We start from the raw sequence: 19,173 nt of genomic DNA on the forward strand, positions 1-19,173 counted from the left end.
CATACATCCTATTTTCATCTGATCATCTTTTTTATTAGAAGGCTGTGCATTCTCGGTGGCTGCTGCTTAAGCTTGGAACCAGCTTCCTCTTTTGTTACACAGCACTGAGTCCCACATTGCATTTTGTCGTGCTATGAAGACTTTTTTGTTTCAATTTGTTGAATCTGGTCCCTGCCTCTTGTTAGTGCCAAGATGCCTTCGGGCTTATGTTGCGCTCTACAAATTTTGTTAAGATAAGGGACACTGTCTGGCCAAATGCCCTTTTTCTACACAAGAGAGGCAAACAATGGGAGAAAGTCTACGCATTCTAGTTTCTCCCACCTTTAACGGTCACCTGTCTTTCATCATCAGCTGACTTCCCTCCGCCCTCCCTGATTCCCAGGTCCCCATTTTACTAGGTTTTGGTAAACCTTCATTAATGTTATCTCTAATTCCGGACCTTTGTTTCGGGATTTAAACTATGGGTCCTCGTTTTCTGTCCCTCCTCCCATCATCAGCTTTATGAAGACGCCTGAGATGTTTGTTGGCTTCTGCATGATTCTGAGTAGTTTTTATTGCTGCAAGCATGGCAGGATTATTCATTTGGAGAATAGGTCTCTGGAGAGATGGAGGCAGACAATTAATAGGTTATTCCAGGGCTAATGCTTCCAACAACTCTGGGAGGGGTGTCTTCCCTGTCCACAGCGATAAGGTGTTTTGAATTCTGGCCCCTAACTCCACGTAAGTCTCACCTGGATTCAAGCTCATCTCCCGCAACTTGTTTCTGTCAACATTTTGTCTCTGTCCTCCTGTGAGTAACAAGCCCTGTTTAATTTCATCATAATGTCTAAGTCCCAACAGGTTGAGTGTCTGGTAGGATAACTGTAGGTGCCCTTTTAACAAGGATGCTAGATAACACGTTTTTAACTCGTCCCCCCAGTAGAACTGTTGGTGCAGTTGTTCACAATTTAGGAAGAAGCTTCCTAAATCTTTACCTTCACTACAGGGCTGCAATATTCCATGTGGGAGGATGGGTCTTTGTTGGGCTACCACTACCCTAGCAAATCCCTCTTTGAACCTGGCCTCTGCTTCAACCTGGTGGGTTAGGAGACGTTCCAGCAGAGCCTCTAACGTACACATAGTAGGGACTGGAGTTTGAAAGAGTTGTAGGTCGGTGGTTGACTTCGACCTGCTCGAGCTCCTTTGGGGCAGTAAGATGGAAGAAGAAAGCTTGGATGAGTCGAAAAGGAAACTTTCTTCTTCAAACTTACAAGTGAATTCTTCGGTCTCTAAGAGTTCACAGGATTGGACTTGATGGGTTTCTTCGACTCCTGTGAAATTGTCTTTGGAATTTGGCCAGGTATTGTCCGGTCAAGTATGGACTTTTATTGTCTCCCAAGAGGTTGCCTGTGAAGGCTTCTTTTAGCTATGTCTTATATTCCTAGTGGCGAGAGGTCTTTAGTGATTCTCACAACAGGATTTAACTTCTGGATAGGTCCAACTTAATAATCGAAAAGTGTAGCCCTGTCAGCTAACGGCCTTCCTTTAAAAAATAATCTTTTGCTGCGATACTGGGATATTTAGGTTTGCCAGAAGTAATTGTTTAAGGGTATAGATGGACTCAGTTGCGGAAATATTTAACTGAACCTATTCCCCTTGAGACTCTGACTATTATTAACATGGGGTAAAAAACTGAAGTGTTTCAGGGTGCACCACAATTGTATCAAGTGTTTCAGCATCTCACGCTTGACACCATATGTTAGGATGCAGATGTACAAGTCTGACAGAGTGGTGGAAAATTGGTTGGCATAGACCTTTATCATCATCATCATAGTTATCAAATGTTTAATTTGGCGTAAGCCATAAAACCATCCGTTACATAAAAAAAAAAAGTTTACAGACATACAATTGTAATTCATCATAGATAAAAAATATAATAAAGAAGAAAATAGCCTAAAACCTCTTTAAAAAACAAATCGTCAGGAATTTACAATAAACGAGTTCTCTGTGCAAAGGAAACATTTACAATATCAAGTGCAATTGTGTAGGTTTAGTTCATTAACTTCACAAGTACCATGACTTGTTCTATGGTTTTACCAAAGGCTTTAACCAGGCAATCTCTGTGCAACCAGGCACAATGAAGGCATTTGGCTACCAGATTTATTTCCAGCATTTTGGATGTACATTTGAAACAAGCCAATCGCGTCTACAGCACTAAGGATGCCTCTTGCCCTAAAACTTGGCTTCAGATATTGCGATCTAAAAGATGGTAATTTGTTGCAAAAAACAAATATGTGCAACTGTTTCATCACCCAGCCCGCACAGTGGGCAGATCCTCGTATTACTTCCCCGCCATGTGCTTGTAAATTTAACGAGTTTAAGAGTACCCATTCTGAATTCCATGTAAAGGGATCTCGCAAAAGCTGAGGTTATGGTATCCAAGTACTCCTCATACCCAAAATCCCTTTTGGATTCCAGATAACTTGGTCCCAGGCTTAGATGATGACACTTGTTGCCCATAGTTCTCCTGGATTCTTGTAAAATGGCTTCTTTGAGCCTTGTGTTTCAAGCTCTAACCAGAGTATTGGTGTCAGCCCACCCTCTGATCCAATAAGTGATTAAGGGTGTCTCTAAAGCATTCAAGGACCTTTGTTATCCACAAACCTGAGCCAGAACAGAGCCGGTCTAGTTGTGAGCTGAACAGCTATTGGGCACCAGTCTGTTTCTAGGTGAATGATAGCATTGGGTTCACCCTGGGGTAGCATCAACATTTTTAAAAAGACATTTTCTGCTACTATAAATTTAGGATATAAGTTTAGGAGCTTTACAATGCCCCCAAACATCTGCTACATATAAAGCTGACGGAATAGCCTGTTTCTTATACAGCTTGAGAGCTGGCGAAACTGCTCCCTCTCCAGAACGCCTGTGAAACAATTTGGCTGCTCCACTACATTTTTCTATATTAATGCACGCCTTCGTTGTTTGTGCGGACGAAGCATAGTTTCTTGAAATCTCAACTCTAGATACTGGAAGCAGGGAACCTGCCCAAGCCTCCGACCATTTAACATCACATTTAGAGTACATTATTTTGCTAATCTAGGTTTGAATACAATTGTTTTTGTTTTGTTCAGGTTCAACGTCAGCCCCATTTCTTTACATTGCCCCAGGAAAGATACCATTGTGCTCTTGATGCCCATAGGTGATGTTGCCAAAAGAACGGCATCCTCAGCAAAGAACAGTGCCAGGCACTTATCGTTGCCTATCTATCATTGGAACATCTAGACATTTGTCCACCAGTTCTGTGATGACCTTGTCGATGAACAAACAAAACAATAATGTGGTGAGTATACAACCCTGCCTGATGCCACAGGTGACCCTGAAGGAGTCTGTGATGTCCCCACCCAACCCTAAGCCTACTACCGCCTTATCGTCATAATACAGCTCTTTTGTGATTTCAATCAGGTGCTGTGGAATTTGCCTTTTACGTAGAACACTCCATAATAGATCTCGTGGTACTCCATCAAAGGCAATTTGGAGGTCCACGAAGACTGCGTAAAGATTAATTCCCTTCAGGGTAACATACTTTTGGGTTAAGACAAATAATCGAGAACACTGATCAATGGTGCTTTTCTGTTTCTGAACGCCGGCTTGAAGCGTGTGTATTAAGCCGTGGCTATCAACCCAGTCTTGAAGATGACCCAATATAACCCTTGCAAATGTTTTCCTGGCGCTGTCAAGATGGGAAATGGGCTGATAGTTGGCAGGTTAACCCTACCGCCCTTTTTATAGATAGGGATGATAACTGCTCTGCACCATGATCTGGGGACCAGTCCCGAGGTGATCACAGCATTCAACATTTTCAGCAGGTTTGGTGCCCATATACCCAGCTCGTCTTTAAACAAATCTATGGAAATCCTATCTGGGCCTGCCGCTTTGTCCTCTTTTTGGTGTAATATTGTCACCAGGACATCTTTCATTTCTAAAGAAAAAGCGGCTACAAAAATGTCAAAGCAATTCCCTGCCCCCCTGGATTTCCCACATTGTTCTCAGCTAAACCTCTATCGTATAGTTCGGTAAAGTGGGAGCACCATTCTTCTTGGCCAACAGCATACTGGAGTGGGGCCTCCCCCTCTATATCGCTGCCTGAAACTAGCTTCGAGAACTTTAGAGTATCCCTTTCTCAAGGGCTACCAGTAATTTGTTCCATTTTGATGTCACAAAGGTAATTTTCTTGGTTTTTGTTAAGTTTTTATTATACCCCTTACAGCTCCTTAAATGCGTTTTATCTAACCTCGGACCGCTTGCCAAGCTACCCGTTATCTTTTGCTTTGCCACACGGTATTCATCATCAAACCAGGCGTCCTAAATGCATATTTTTTTACAATATGTTGCTGGTGAGTGACGTGGGCCAAAATGCTCTCTACCGTGGCCTCAAACTCAGACATGATCGTCTGATCAGTGCTTCCATCTCTACAGATGTTTTCAATGTGGGTAATACAATCCTCATATATTTCTACTTTAATATTCCCCTCGATGATGTTGGCCCATTTGTTTGTTTTACAGTTATTTCCTGCCAACTCAATTCCTTGGGCTCTGGTTGATAATTGGCTGGTCTCTTGTCTTTCTCCCCTGCACTGTAAGGTAGATACCAGGGGTTTGTGGCCGCCGTTATGTCTGTCCAGGACCTCAAAATGGGCAAGCAAGTCCCAGTCTCTAGATAGGATTAAAATATAATCTATACGTGAGAAGCACAAGTGGCCAAAGTAAGTATCTTTTGCAGGCCGGTCAAGTGCATATCTTCCATTGCACGTCCACATTTCCAGATCGTAAATAATGCAGGCTATAGCCAATGCCTGGCTATGCGTCTTTGGCGGGGGATCTGCTGCCAAGAATGGTATATCCCATGCTTGGTCCTGGTCCTCCCATAGACCCTCAAGCTCTTTGATGGATTCTACCTGGAGGTTAAAATCTCCTACTATTATTATATGTGTTCTCTCAGGATCGAACTCCTCCCTATTACCAATGATTTCTTGGATCTTTTTAAAAATAATGGGTTGGTCCTTAGCACTGGGTCTATTGTAGACATTGAACAAAAAGTAACTATGGCTGCCTGGTGTTTGGGCCAGAATATACTGTAAATCAATAAGGCATATCAGGCATACTATTTCTTGCCAATTTAAATGAATATTTAACCATGTCATTAATCCCCCGCTTGGGCACCCGAAGGGGCCCTTGTAGGGCAGTGTGGCATAAGAGTGATAACCTGACAGGTCAATACTATTAATGTCCCAGGTTTCCTGTAGTAATACCAGGTCGAAGTCTTGAATGAAGGTACACCAGTTCGGATCTTCCACATCTTTGCGAGACTAGCTATGTTACACAAGACCAGTTTGAACTGGGAACTAAATGGTACAAATCTGGTCTTTGGACCTATATGTGTAACAGTAAAAATAAAAGAAAAGCCTGCCTTGCCCTATTTACTATGAGGGGTTGCCCTACCTCACACAAATACTAAGGACCCAGTCAGGATGTTCGTAAAGTAAAATGTCCACCGTCCTGTGTCTAAACCTGTTACCGTCCCTTTTAAACTAGCTAAAGAAAACTGGGTGTCTCATTAATCCAGAAGGAGGCCCCTCTCATTCTGGATACAGACTCCAAGGCTCAGTTCTTGTGAAAACATATTTATTTTCAATGTCCACTTCTTGAATGTTCAATCCAACCTAAAGGGCACACAGTTCCGTACTCTACTGAAGGGAACCTCTTCTTTGGTTCCTACTTCAGCTCATAAACAAAACACAGTTCCACAATCTTCTGAAGGGAACCTCTTCCTCTGTCTGTGCTTCAGCACATAGAAAAACACAAAGCTCCCCAATCTTCTGGAGGGAACCTCTGACTTAAACAAAACACAGTTCCCCAATCGTCTATCAGGCCTGGTTCACTAACCTGCCAGACCTGACCATAGACCTTACAAAACAACTCAATATTGTAATCACGAATGGGTTATCAAGTCCGGTTCACTTTCCTGCCAGACATGCTTGCATACTTTTGAGTTCAAAAACGTTTGTTTCCCTTTCAAAGTTCAAAATGTGTATTTTATTTTAACACCACTAGGTTAAAATAATTGTACAAAAACAATCAATGCAAAGAATGTAGACTAGCGATAGAACAGTGCAAACATAATGGTTGAGATAGTCGTATCAACAAACTTTCGATGATAGAGAATTGAGAGGAGAGAGTATCAACAAACTTTCGATGATAGAGAATTGAGAGGAGAGAAAAAAAAAAAGTGATAAATAAATCCCTGTATAACATGTTGTATTAGTATCACGTATAATATCCACACAACAAATTACTATTGTAGAATCAGCAGTGCAACCAAATCATTTTCCTGAAACATTGCAAGATGCATTTAAATTACACATATTTCAAGAACCATTTAAATAACACATCAGTTAACCATAGACATTCAGGAACAGACCCTAAACATCATTAAATTTATCAGATTCTCCTCTGCATTTAAAAATTGCCCTCTCATACGTGGATACCGTCAACCGTTCCTCCACCCAGTCATCAATGGAGAAGCAGTTGGGGGATTTCTACGCACGTAGGATAATTTTTTTAGCAGGCATGCAGCTTCTTTATACCCACATTTTCGTAGGGAATGACATATCTTCTAATTGGCTGACATCCCCAAAATTCAGAATGAAAGCCTTTCCAGGGATTGAACACTCCAGCACTAGGCCCATCCTCTCACGCCCCCTGTCCCAGAAGTCTCTTGTTTTCGTTCAAAACCAAAGTAAGTGGCTCAAAGTACCCCCTAATTGATTGCATTTCCAGCATTGGCCATTTTCTGAAAGTGGTCTCTTAAACATTTGTTCTGGTGTCCAATAAGCCCTAAAAATTAGTTTAGTCTCTGAGGCCCTCAAACCCCAATCCATGCTTGTCAAGCGGACATTGTTACAGTATCACTCCACCCCAGCAACCAGGGCCAATCTCTTCACCCAATTCATCAGCCTACACATTAGCAAGTTCAGAAACCCCTTTACGATTGGATACAAGGACATTGTATAAGGTGGCGGCCAGATGGTTTGCTCGGTCACAGAGTTCCAGCATTGAGCAGGCAATACTCTGCGTGGTGTACTGAGGCGTGAGCTCAAGCTTAGCAGATATTAGACCTCTCAGTTGTATATATTCAGCATAACTGCAGTCTATCAAACCAAACTCTCTGAGTAAATGTGTAAAGGGAATCCAATTCTGTCCAGATACCAGGACGGCCAAAATAAGACTTTTCCTTGTTTGATAATCAATAGATTCAGCCAAATGGATGCCTCAGGGAAAAGGAATGGGTCGCAATTCCATGTTCATAAATGTTTCCATTGTCCCTCAACAATAGAGAGAGTGGGGATCTTTGCCTTGACCCCCTTTTCAGTTGAAATGACTCAGAAACAGGCCCGTTAGTGAGCACACTGGCAGTGGGGCTTGCATACAGTAGCCTCACTAAACGTAGGAAATGTGGTCAAAATCCCATCACCGTTTGATTTTCGAATAGGTACGGCCATTCAATCCTATCAATAGCCTTCTCTGCAATGAGTGAGATTGCTGCCACAGGAGCCACCATCTTACTTCCTTCATCGATGGTCAAAAGTAGCTTCCGCAGGTTATCTGCCACAGATCTTCGTGTCACAAATCCAACTTGATTCTCGTGTACTAATAAACGCACAACTTTCTCCAATCTTTATGCCAGTATTTTCTCTAAGAACTTACAATCAGTATTAATCAAACTAATTGGTCTATAATTCGTACACCTCGTAGGAGACTTGTCCTTCTTCAACAAGACAGTCACCAGGGCATGTCTCATGGAGGCTGGTAATATCCCTCTCTCAAATGATGCAGAGTACACATCACGCAGCAGTTGAAGTGTACTTCCAGGTGGAATCCGATAGAATTCAGTTGGGAGATCATCCACACCTGGTGTCTTGTTATCCCTTAGTGCTGAGATTGCAAAACAGATGTCTTCCACAGAGATTGGGGATTCTAATGCTGCAGCAAGATCTTCTGACATCCGTGGAACTTGAGTCTGATTTAGAAAAGAGGCTATTGTCTCAGGCTCACACCTTGTTTCAGTTTCATATAAATGTTCATAAAACTCTTTGAACTTCATATTAATGTCGGTTATCGGAGTTGTCTCTCACTGCAGTAATTATCCGCTCACTTTCTACCACCTTCAACCTGTGGGCCAGCAGCCTCCCAACTTTTTCTCAATTTTCAAAGTAATTAATCTTATATCTGAACAATGCATAATCTGCCCTGTCAGAAAGGATCTTGTTCAGTTCACATTTCTTTTTTCTAAGCTCTGATCGCACTTCTTGGTCTCGACTAGTAACATAGCTCTGTTCAAGAATCTTCGCTTCTTTTGAAAGCCTCTTTATCTCCTCATCCGTTTTGTTTATTTCAATGAAAGTGACAAGTTCTTGTACAACCTCGTCCTTTATCTGTTTGTTCTGCAAGACAGAGACATTCACCCGCCACAAGAAAGTCTTAGTTAGCGTATAACGCAGTGAGAAGGGCATCAACACTGGTGCATGGTCAGTAATTCCAATAAAACAAATGTCTGAATCTTAGCACCTTGGGACACACGCCGAGAAGTCAGTAAGAAATCAATTCTAGAGTAAACATCATGGCTTTCAGAGTGAAAGCTATAATCCCTTTCCGTTGGATATTCCAGGCCCGTATGTCTGATAGGTGAAGCTCATCAATCAAAATGTTCATTGACCGTTTACTCCTCATTGGCATTCTATACCTGGCACCATTAGAGCGGCCAAGCATCGGATCCATTACAAGATTAAAGTCCACCCACCAAAGATGACAGAATCTGCCTTGCTGTCTTGAATGTGTTGAGCCAGTTCATGAAAAAATAGGGGATCATCAGAATTGGGGGCATACACACAGCATTTTAAAATTACAGTACAAAGTTATATTACAGTAAAATTAAAATACAGCTGTGGTGGCCGTGCTGTGAGGTGGCTTCCTCTGCGCATGCTGGTTGCCGAGGAGGGAGAGGCTCTCGCAGCCATGGGTCCTCCCTGACCCGGCCGGGTGGGGCAGAGGAACACCCGGACCTGCTGTGTCTGCACCACGCCTCCAGTGCAACTGCATCTGCAACGCATCCCCCTCGTTGGAACCTTGTCCCTTCTGATCCCCGGTGGTGCCTCAATCCTCTGCAACCACTCTACTAACATCTAAATCCAACAACGTGTAATCCCCCCTGGGGGATCACGGTACTGCCACTGGTGGGGCTGAACAATGAATCAAGCGCAAGCAGGGTGATTGTGTCCCACGCTGCAGCCTTTGCCTCAACGTGCGTCCTGGCAAAGCACACCTCTGGGTCTTGCGCACCAGCCGGGCCCCACGGGACACTTCTAAATACCTCGCTCTTGGCCCCCAGAGACTGTGGAGGGACACTATGGTGGGGTTGAGTCCTTACCCACATATACAAACCCAGTGGGCTGATCTCCTTCCTGGACCCTGACGGGCTGTGGGTGGCGTGCCAGTGTACTAGGCACTCATTTTGAGCCGTACCAGAGGACCATTGCCCACACTGGTGGGCTGACGAGGAGTGACCCGCTGTTTGCTCACCATCGCTGGGCATCTGCCATGACCAGAGGCAGAGGAGGAGGGAAAAAATCAGGAGTAATGGACAAATTAACTAATGCAACCCCCAGAGGGGAGCATGGTTCATTAACATCCTCTCAATCCAACAAAGCCCAACATGCGGTTGGGGCACCGATGGTCCTTACACACATGACGGAGGCCATGACCAAAGGCTTTGCTACAATGCATTAAAAGCTGGATGAGATCACAGCTAATGTTGCATCTATGCATTCACAATTGGCAAAGGAGGGGGTCTGCATAACAGAGGCAGAAACGAGAAATGGAACAACGGAAGACACAGTACAAGAGCTCCAGGGTTATGTTATGTTATGTTAATAATTCTTATAAAGCGCACAGTCGACCAAAGGCATCATGGCGCTAGGAGAGATGAAGACAGCCCCATGAAAATTCAAAATAGGTAGGTTTTGACCCGCCTTCTAAACTCTAAGTAGTTCGGGGTTTTCTGGGTGGTGAGTGGAAGATTATTCCACAGAACTGCAGCAGCAATAGAGAAGGTCCGGCTGCCAACCCGATCTCTGTTATGCTTTTGAACAACAAGGTGTTCGGAAGTGGCTGAGCAAAGGTTACGAGTGGGATGATAACGCATAAACTTGGATTGGAGGTATTCTGCTCCCTGACCATGGAGGGCACGGTGCACAACACACAACGCCCTAAATTCTACCCTTTGAGCCACAGGAAGCCAGTGCAGGGGAGATGTGAGCTCCAAAAGGGGTACCTGTGGCTACCCTAGCGGCCAAGTTCTGCAGCCGTTGCAGACGTTTAATCAGGCCTTTCGGTTGGGCTAGATACAAGGAGTTACAGTAATCAATTTGTGATAGAACCATGGCTTCTACCACTGGGGGGTGCAATGGGGCCGGAATCAGAGGCAGTACTCTCCTCAGAATTTTCAGCTGAAAATCCTCTCGGGGGGATAGCTCAGAGGCAACGTGCTTGCCTTGGAAGCAAGACAACATGGAGCAACACAGGTTCGATCCCCGGGTCCGCGCTTTGAAACCTCTGGGTATTAAGCGCGTTATAAATAACCTATCAAATCAAATCAAACCTATCAAATCAAAATGGCCATCCTGACAGACCGCAGAGACTTGTTGGTCCATGGACAAAGATGCAGATAGGACCACACCCAAGTTTTTCACTTTCTTAACCGGAATCGGCAGGGGTCCCATGGAAGAGGGCCAGCAGGAGGACACCCAGATTGTGGGATCAGCGGGATAGCCCACCACCATCACCTCAGTCTTATTCCCATTCAATTTGAGCACATTGTGGTTCATCCAATCTCCAACAGCAGGTAGGCACCCCCGCAGACACGACAACACCTTAGACTGATCAAGGTCTAATCTGATCAGTATCTGGGTGTCGTCGGCATAGGAGTAGCAGCTGATGCCGAAGGAGCGGATGAGACACGGAAGGGCCCAAATGTAGATGTTGAACAATATAGGTGACAGAGAGGAGCCCTGGGGCACTCCACAACTGAGGTGACAAGGAGCTGAGAGAAAAGGGGGCATCGAGAGGGTCTGAGTACGGTTCGCAAGGAACAAACTGAACCAAGCCAGTACCTGTCCAGATATACCAAACTGGGCAAGGCGAGATAGCAGGATGGAGTGGTCGACTGTGTCGAAAGCCGCTGATAGGTCCAACAAAATCAGGGCACTCCCTCCACCTACATCCACCAGCTTGGTCATATCGTCCAAAACAGAGACCACAACACTCTCCGTGCCATGGCCGGGACGGAACCCAGACTGAACTGAGTTAGTAGATTCTAGGAAAGTCGTAGATTCTAAGAAAGTAGATAGTAAGGGGGTCACCAGTGATTCTTAGAGTTTAGCCAGAACAGGGAGAAGTGAGATAGGGCAAAAATTAGATAGAGTAGTAGGGTCCAAGGTAGGTTTTTACAAAAGGGGATCACCCTAGCAGATTTCAGCTCCTGAGGGACAGACCCTGTTTGAAGGGAGTCATTTATAGCTCTAGTAATCTCTGATAGCAGATCAGGGGCAATGTCCTTCATAACCCTTAAAGGGATAGCATCCAAGGGAGAACCTGACTTGATATTTCCGATAGCTGTCAGGACGGTTTCCTCTGTATAAATCGGAAAGGTGGACCAAGTATTAGCACTGGTGGGTTCAGAGACAGCGAGAAAAGAAGTGGTATTTTCAATGTGTCCAGCCCTTGTCACTGCCAAAGCAATGGTTTGTCTAATAGTGTCAATCTTAGAAATAAAGAAGTGAGATAGGGCATCATAGAGTTCCTTTGTGGGTGTGACAGTACGGCTGAGCCCCTCCACTGAAGTAAGATCCTTGACAGCAGCAAACAGGGCCCTTGGCTGAGAGAGAGAAAACTCAATATTAATGGTAAAATGTGCCATTTTGGCAGCTTTGATTTTAGCTGAATATGCTGCAGAGTGTATTTTATATTGAATTTTAAGAGCAGGGTCATATGTTCTACGCCACTTACGTTCCGACTGGTGTAATTTGAAGCGTTCTTCTTTCAGAAGATTAGTGAACCATGGTTCAGGAGGCAATCTACGAGGTTGAATCAACCGAAGAGGGGCAACCATGTTAGCCACCTTGAGAAAAGCCTCGGACATAGAGGACAGTGACACTGCTGACTCGCGGCTGCATTTGGCTTGGATCAAAGTAGCCAAACTGGAGGTGTCCACAGCATGCCAGGAGCGCTGCCAAATTTTCTCTATGGTAGTTTTAACAGGTTTGCCTATATCTTCCAGTCTACAAGAGCCTAGGAAATGGTCAGACCAGGGGATAGGTTCAATACGCTGAAGTATTAAAAGGGATTTATGCGCAAATACCAAATCCAGAATGTTGTCCAGTTTATCAGTTGGGTTATTAACATGTTGATGGAATTGAAGATTAACCATGCTTTCAGCAAATAAGTCAAGAACAGGAGGCCTGGGAGGACAGTATTTTAAATTAAAGTCCCCTACGAGGACAGTATTTTAAATTAAAGTCCCCTAGAACCATCAGATGAGTGTATAGAATTTGCAAATTAGCCACAAGATGTGGACATTTCTCAAGAAAGCTCCCTTGAGAAAGGGCCGGAGGACGGTATAAGTGACAGGTGTTAGTTTATTGACTCACACAACGAAATAATAAGGCCTCCATCGGGATGTTGTGGGAGCAGTATATTTGAGTAACAGTAATCTCTTCCCTAAATATAACTGCGATCCCTCCTCCAATCTGCTGTGGCTTGCGATCAACATGCAAGATGCAATAACCAGGGGGATAGCTTGAAGGAGATGGGGACCAGAGCTAGCCTGGAGCCATGTCTCCATAAAACACAGCATAGTAGGGCAGCGATCTTCTAGTAAGGTGAGGGTACGGTGGCCATTCTGGTAAAGGACATGAAAATGGTCAGAAATAAATATGACGATTTCGAATCTAGGTCACGGAGGAACAATGTCCGAATAGTCGGGGTCCCGGAGGTCACACTGTCAGTTGGCATAGAGCAGGCAGTGGAGGCACTCCTCAAAGGGAGCACACTGCGCCCTCGCCCCTAGGCCAAAACCTGGGGACTTCCAGAGTCCATCATTGACAAAATCCTCAGCTATCGCGACAGAGACCATATCCTCCACCTGATCAGAGACAAGAAGGAATTGCAGATGGACTCGCAAATTATCCACATCTTTCCAGACTTTTCACTCTCAGTGCAACAGGAACGACCACAATATTTGGGAGTTAAAGAAAATGCTATGGGACCAAGCCATCCAATACGCAATGCTGTTCCAGGTTCGCCTGAGAGTTCAATTCCGTGGCAAACACTATTTCTTCACCACCCCGGCCAAAGTTGTCAAATTAATTGAGGCACAAATACCAGTCCCCGCCCAGGAAGAAAACAATCCTATCAAACAACACCCAGATTGAGGACCTGACATTGAACAACCGACAGTAGTCTCCTACAGATATATTGGTCCATGGCACCTGTATTAATATATACTTGCATGATATTATGCCACCAACATTAACTTGATACACGAGTAGTTTCCAATGCCTTTGTTGTGACGGGCCGAAGCGGCAGCAGTTAGCCCCATAGCAGCTGCTTTTTAATGTTAAGTTAACTGCCCGGATCCCGTCGTTGCATGGGTAGGGGTTTGGGGGTGGGGAGACGGGAGAGGGGGGTTTGCACTGGAGGTTGGGGTGGGCAGTGAAGGAGGGGGAGGGAGAAGAGGGAGCTAAGGTTTTGACAGCTCCCGCTATGTGTTTAGCGCCTGTTGCACTGGTTATTGTCATAAAATAAGTTGGCGGCGGATTGCACCTGTGAAGTGGGTTCTATGTTCACGCTGGTAAGCGGTTTTCAGGGAGGCCCCAGAGCGTTCTTTAATTTTGATCACCCTGGTCAATGGGGTTAACGATAATTAGTTGGAATATCAGGGGGTTAGGGAATTATTCTAAATCCCAGAAGGTGATGGCTTATGCGAACAAACAGACACACGGCGAAATTCCTCCTATTACAGGAAACCCATGCAGTAGAGGGAATATGTCAGGGTTTAGCACCCACATGGGACAGAAACAAATACCTTACCTTCTATTCAACCCAATCCAGAAGGGGTCTGACACTTATACACAAGTCTTACTTAGGGTCCAAACGTTGACTCTCCCGAATTTTATGATGCGGTGGCCACAATCCTCACTGGGTATGTGGGGATTCCAATCCTATGGGGCGGGTATCTGAACCTTATCCTTGATTAGGCTATGAAAAGAACAAGTGTGGTCCCCAGACCTGTTTCGAGGGCAGCCCGTCGACTCCTGTTTCACATGAAGTGCTTAGAATTGGGTGACAAATGGAGCCTTTTACATCCCCTGGCGCGCAAGTATACGTTTTACTCCACGGTTCATGACATGTCCTCTCGTATTGATATGTACTTACTATCTCGAACATTGCTGGGCAGGTTAGTAGGAGTTACAATCCTCCCCTGAACCCTCTCCGACCATTGTCCAGTGGTGCTGGACCTCAATACTGGGAAACCCACGGCACAGAGGAGTGCCTAGCGGTTCAAATCAGAAGCGCTAAAGCAGAAATTAAGGCAGATATATAAACCTTCTTTATCTGCAACCTGAAAGGTGAGACCATTGCCTGTGTAAGGTGAGAAGCCTTTAGGGTTTATATCCCAGGCATGGCGATCTCCAGAGAGACTGGGGTCCTGAAGCCATCAGGGGCAACCTCCAAAAGTCTGAAACTAAACTCAAAGCTCTGGAGGAGGAGTACTCCCATAGCCCTGACCCGCACATACTGGCCCAAATACATACCCAACTAGATCAATTCAAGGCTCACGCCCTAAGGGAAGTACACTACTACTCACACCTCAGACAGCTAAGTAATACGGAGAGGGGGAGAGGGCTGGAGAACTCTGGCTGCATTGGCAAGGGCAGAGTGCAGCTGCACCCAAGTGGACTGCATTATTAATCCACAATGGGGAGACAAGGATATACTGGAAGTATTCCAAGAGTTTTACGGAGAGCTTTATGCAGTGGCCCCCGACCATGGTGCCCAGGCCATACATTCCCTAATTGAGGGGATACCCCTATCGTGGCTAAACAGCCAAACTAAGGAGAGGCTGGAAGTCCCTGTGTCTACAGATGAGATTATGGCAGTGATTACTGACCTGCCAAGGTGTAAAGCCCTGGGATCCAACAGACTTACATCCAAGTTCTATCAGGAACACGTGGCACTATTGGCTCCCCGTCTCTTGGAAGTGTGGGAAGAGGCACTTCGTGAATCCAGGCTACCTGCGACGTTGCGCGAGGCCACTATCACTATTCTACTCAAACCGGGCAAGCCTAGCGACGAGTGTGGATCCTACAGACCCCTCTCACTGATGAATGTAGACACAAAAATATACGCCAAAGCCCTTGAAAACAGATTGCTCCCATTGGTGCCTCACATGGTCCACGCGGACCAAGCTGGCTTCATCCCTGGCAGGTCCACTTCACTGAACATCAGGCGCCTGTTCAACATGATTGCTAGAATAGACCCGGGTGCGGAGGCGTTGGCTGTGACAATCAATGCACAAAAAGCATTTCACATGGTTTTCTGGGAGTACCTATGAGTGGTGCTCGAAAAGATGGGTATTGGTCCCGAGTTGCTACGCTTCATCAAGCTGCTATATTCGGCTCCCTCAGCCAGGGTCTGGGTCAACTCTGTGCTCTCTGAACCCTTGCCACTGGGCAGGAGCACTAGGCAAGGTTGGCCATTCTCTCCAATTCTGTTCGCCCTTGCCATTGAACCAATGGCGGATATGATCCGTGCCCACCACAGACACTGCCTTAGTGGCTCACCGGAAATAATTTCACTGCACGCTAACAATGTGCTTTTATGTGAGACACACAGACAAATCTCGATCCGGTCCTTCGGGACCTTATTCCTCTGGGCGGCTTCTCAGGGTTCACAATAAATTATACAAAATCAGAAATCAGAGAGGTTTCCTCTTACGAGCAATAGTAAATTAACCACTGCTCATACCCTCTGATGGTCCCCTGATGGGATTAAATACCTTGGGGTGATAGTCTCAGGGAAAAAATCTTCCCTTTTGAAAAACAATCACCTGGCTGCTGAAAAATATATCACTGGCAGACTGGCTAGATGGGCTACACTCCCGCTCACATTGGCGGGCAGGCTGTCTCTGATAAAGATGGTGTTGGTGCCAAAACTCTTGTAAATCTTTGCTAACATCCCGATCTGGCCGGCTAAGGCCTTTTTTCCAGGCTGCATGGGCAATGCGTGCAATTTGTATGGCATTCTGGGGCGGTCTGTAAAAAATGGACCGACATGACACAATCCTATGATAGGGTGGGTTTAAGGCTCCACATCTTGAATTGTATTGGGTGGCGGCACAGGCCCAGTTCGCCACCCATTGGTATGATACAACATTGCAACCCTACCATGTCAAACTTGAACGGCCTACCGCGGGTCGATCCGATTTTAGGCCACCCATCGCAGACAGTAGATATAAAGACTAGTGTCTGTTTCAACCAGTAGCCTCCATGCTGTTCGCTTGGCGCTCCATCCCAGACGCACAGGGAGCATTATATCCATACTACAAATGGCTTCCGTTGTGGAGGTTCCCGGGGCTCGGACCCTCAATGGATGCCAAGTTGGAGGCACGCTGGGAACGCTCGAGGTACAGGACGACGACTGACCTGTTCCCAGATGGGAAATTCATCACCCCATTGACCTGGCGACAGGGAAATACCAACGAGGCAGTCGAGCTCATGCAGTACTACAGTTTCTGCGCAATGGCCAGTATTGCCATTAGAACCTCCCGAAACAGGGAAACTGGCTTATATAGCCAACTACAGCGGTGGGCGCGGGATACTCTCGACACTACAAAATGCTACTTAATAAGCGGGCACCTCAGTCCCCCAAGGCAAAGTCCAAGTGGTCTGAGAATATCAGGGTTGAACTATCGGACGATCAATGGAAGCATATGTGCGCACACACTAAGAATGTATCTCTCGATTTCAGATTTAGGTGTATGCAATCTAAGCTTCTGAATTAACTTTATTATACCCCCAAGAGACTTGGTCAAATCAACCAGACTGCTGTGCATTGTTGTCCTAGATGTCACTGCGGTCAGGCAGATCACATGCATATGTTTTGGTCCTGTGTGAAGTTGGGGAAATTCTGGGACTCTGTTTTAGAAACCCTATCGAGAATTGTTGATGTCCCCCTTCTCCATGCTCCATGAGGCACATTTTTTGGTCTGTGGGAATATTTTCTTTCATTTGTCAATATAGGCTGCATGCTGGCGAAAAGATGTGTTCTCCTGGGGTGGAAAAGCAAAACCACACCTAATACAAAAGCGTGGCTGGTGGTGCTTACCTGGGCCCAGAATAACAAAGAACTTTACATTGAGTCACTACCCGACACGTCTTGCCCGAAGGATATTTGGTCCGAGTTTAAATCCTATCTAGCAGCCCTCCCCGCTACTGATTGATTCTCACTGCTTGGATGTATATACGACCTCCTGATATGTTATGCATATTATACCTGTTTGTATGCTCTGGCTACCCCCTCAATACCTTTTTATGTAATACTCTGAATATTATCTCCTCTGAATGAAACGGAATGTATTACATTGAACCGTGCCTCTAATGCCAAATAAATAAAGGTTTTTAAAAAAAAAAAAGAAATTACAGTATCCTGGATCTTGACCTTTACAGATATAATCCTACCCTCTGAGTGCGAATTACTGGAGAGGACATCCAAAGGCAAGTTATTCTTGAACAATATAGATATCCCTCTCTTACTTGATGCGAATGTAGAAAAATATGTCTGTCCCACCCAACTTTGTCTAAGTTTACCAGCTTCAGTATCATTGAGATGGGTTTCCTGAAGCATGTTTACATCACAAGACATATATTTCAAGCAGGATAACACGTTTGCACATTTAACTGGACTATTTAAACCATTATCATTCCAGTAAAAGAAATTCAAGTGGTCCACTGTTGTCGTTTTCAGAAATGACATGTTTCAAAACCAACCAAGGGGACAAAAAGAAACAAAAATAAGAAGTAAAAAAACAAACCCAAACCCAGATAGGGCACGTGTGAACAGGAAAGGCCTGTTAGCAATCACTAGTGGATGGACCACCAAAAGGCAAAGCAACGATGCAAAAAAACAAGCAAAAGTAAAGAAATGTAAAAAGCATTTGAAACACATACCCACCACCTAACAGTTAACACATACTATAGTTGTAGTAGAGTTTTGCACATTATAGCAATTCTATTTGGCTAGCACTTCTCAATGTTAACCATTTAAAGGTACATTTAACCTGTTACTCCCTATCCATAGTTGCCTCACGGTTTAGTATTATTGTGCATGCAAAAACTTCTGATTAGTCCCATCGTCACATATAGGCACATATAACCAATTCCTCACACCAATCGGCACCCAAATGCAATTCTATATCTCTTAGATGACTACTCTCAAGTGGGTATATTTCATCAATTAAGGACGTGCTCTCCACCCAGTGTGACATGAGAGGTGTACTCTTAAGGGGTGTTAATACATATTTAGCATTGCCAATATCCACCTTGTTAAATAAAGAAAGTGGAGAGTTTGCCAGCAATATTGCTACATCAATTGCACCAACCCAGTACCTACAATGCTAAGACCGAAGGCAGCAGGAATAGTAGCGCAGGGATTCACAAAAATAAGTAATATGTCTCAAAACAAATGTGCGGTTGAAGCTCCGGAATACAATATTTCCTTTGGACAGTCTAATGCAGTTAGCAAGAGCCAGTATTAAGTAACGTAGTATGCGCACATCGAAACGAGACGCCTCATCTGTTCAGGCAAGATAGTATCAGGGAGCATATTCAAAGAACAACTCGTAGTCCCAATGAACAATTATGTAGCCTGCACAGGGTAGGCACAATATGGAGCATATTGAAATACATAAAAGAACTATCCAATATGACCTCCTCATTAAGGTCAAAATCTTACCCACATGTAGAAACGGGACCCAGAAAAATGATGCAGCGCACATTGTGTACTCCAGGTCTCAGCCTGAAG

General features: G+C 44.9%; 1 protein-coding gene across 1 annotated transcript in view; it reads right to left on the bottom strand.

The window, feature by feature from the left end:
* LOC138505078 (mucin-5B-like) overlaps positions 1–19,173 on the bottom strand; it is a 2,064,041-nt gene that overhangs the window by 562,723 nt on the left and 1,482,145 nt on the right. The gene's annotated exons all lie outside the window — the stretch shown is intronic.

The sequence above is a fragment of the Ambystoma mexicanum genome, chromosome 11 (assembly GCF_040938575.1).
Source record: "Ambystoma mexicanum isolate Mex_15411 chromosome 11, UKY_AmexF1_1, whole genome shotgun sequence".
Taxonomy (NCBI): domain Eukaryota; kingdom Metazoa; phylum Chordata; class Amphibia; order Caudata; family Ambystomatidae; genus Ambystoma; species Ambystoma mexicanum.